This window comes from Babylonia areolata, chromosome 11 (genome assembly GCF_041734735.1).
Source record: "Babylonia areolata isolate BAREFJ2019XMU chromosome 11, ASM4173473v1, whole genome shotgun sequence".
Classification (NCBI taxonomy): domain Eukaryota; kingdom Metazoa; phylum Mollusca; class Gastropoda; order Neogastropoda; family Buccinidae; genus Babylonia; species Babylonia areolata.
The window spans coordinates 1,759,191-1,761,690 of NC_134886.1; positions in this window are offsets into that span (position 1 = coordinate 1,759,191).

The following is a 2,500-nucleotide window of genomic DNA, read 5'->3' on the forward strand; positions in this document are numbered from 1 at the left end:
CTTTGATTTGTCTCTGCACAAGATCCAGCGCTATATAAATACCATTATTATTATCATTATTATTATTATTACACCAATTCTCATGAAATTTAAAGACATGAAATTTAAGGACAGAGTGTTGCCAGCTTACTCAAGTAATAAAACTGTTTACACGAGTCGCTGTTCTCATTAGAAAATGATTCAGATAGAAAGAAAATGGGGTGTGCAGTTCGGCTTGCGTGAAAGAATTATTTTATGTGGACAAAAGGGAAGGGAGTTAACCCGTGTTCAGACTGCAAAACAAGGAAACGGACGAATTATTTCCCTTGACCTGGTTGGCCGCGATAAAACGACAATTTTTGTTGCAAAATCGTACAGCTGTGTCGCAAATACAGATCGTGTAAAATTGAATTTGCTGCAACCTCTGTCCGTCTGTCTGTCTGTCCGTCTGTCTGTCTGTCTCTTTGTCTCTGTCTCTCCTCTGCTGTCTCTCTTTCCACACACTGACGGACACACACGCAACACATGGATACATCCATGCATACATACACCTCCCTATGGACAGACGGACAAACACCTTTAGGTGTGATGAAGCATAGCTAATTGTCTGCCTTCTTCCTTCCCCTACCCACCCCACTTTGCCCTCTGCTGAAGTCATCATGTAGTGTGAGTCAGTGTGTCTGTGGGTGGATGTGTGTGTGTGCCGTTGGCGTGTGTGTGTGTGTGTGTGTGTGCGCGCGCGCGAGCGTGTGTGTCAGTGTGTGCGTGTGTAGGGTACTTTTGTCTCGTGTGTGTGTGTGTGTGTGTGTGTGTGTGTGTGTGTGTGTGTGTGGTGTGTGTGTGTGTGTGTGTGTGTGTGTGTGTGTGTGTGTGTGTGTGTGTGTGTGTGTGATATTGTTCATACCTGCAATGTGTAGTATTCTCTCGGCCGGGTGTATAGATACACATTATGTGTTTTTATGTGCAGAGGTATGTTATTGTACGCTATTGTACATATGTTATTTTCATGTGCAGAGGTATGTATTGTGCGCTATTGTACATATGTTGTTTTTTCATGTGTTATTGTGCACTGTCACGCGAGCTAAAGCGGACGTGCACCCTCCCCAAGATACCCCACTACAGACGCCACAACGCAACAAGCCCACACAGAAACGAAATTATGTAATGCATTTAATGATTGTGTGTGTATGTCTATAGATATATGTAAATAAAATCATTAAAAAAAACAAACAACCATAAAAAAAATCAAAAAATCAAAAAACAAACAAAACAAAACAAAACAAAAAAAAACGGCAGCAGAACCACAGCTTTAGTCTTGTCACATTTTCCATAAGGGCACTGGTAGGCGAGATGTCAAACCACCATCACTATAAGCACAGGATGGTCTTGTTTTCCACGATAAAAAAAAAAAATCAAACATATGAACACAGTAGTGTTGCTGACGCTGGCGGACGGAAGACAGGCCCCCAGTATGGAAAACGTCAGCGGAGCCCTCAGCGGAGCCGTCGCCGGCTCCGAGAGGCGGGTGGTCTGGAACCACCATGTTACAACTAAAACATCTACAAAACTGGCGGCACCCGGCGAGGAGCGCACAGGAAGACGCACTGGCAGCCCTAAACCATTGATGAATAATTATTTCGAGAGATATCAAATTTTACAAATATTATGGAAAGCATACGTTTATATTTATTTATTTTTTCTTAAGGAAAGTGAATGACATTATCAATGGTTGCCGGCATCTTTTCCGCACGCCTCGCCGCCTCGACACCTTAAAAATAGACTAATAATTATCTCCCTTTCTTCCAGTATTTCACATGTCAAAAACAAATCATTTACCATATACAACAGTACTGTTTTCTACAAGCATAAATTTACTCCCGATGTTAACTCATGGCCTCTAGTTGGCTCCTTAAACCTTAAAAATATCCAATAAAATTGTCTTGAGTATGTAAAAAGCAAGGTATCTAAAATTACCCCCTTCCATTGAAAAACTGACTCCCACTTGGGCAGACATGTCAAAAATGTAGCTCCTCCCCAATTCTTAAATTTCAATATTTATTCCTTACATTTCCACTATAACATTTGAGCAACACGTGACAACTCATCGCCCCTTCACAGGCTCATAACTTTCACAATAATAAACCATGACAAGAGAAAGGTCACAACAAACAGCAGACAGAAAATACAAACGTAACAATGAACCACGACGGAGAAAAACAATACATAAACAGGTCTGGAACACAAGCTCCTACCTAGAGCGACGTGACGTTGCCCCACGATTAGAACGGAGGCACAACACCTCAAGACGCGCGCCAGGCAACTGGAGAAACACTGACGGGACAAGACAAAAGTCACCCACTGGCCACCGCACAGTGTTCCGTAAACGAACAACGGGTGCTAACATCGAAACACAGAAATGAACAGTTCTACTGGCGGACATAGTCGTTTACAGAGGAATAAAAAAAACGAACATCAGCCGCTAAGCGCTGGTTCTACCACCGTCCTTCTCCAAGGACTGACT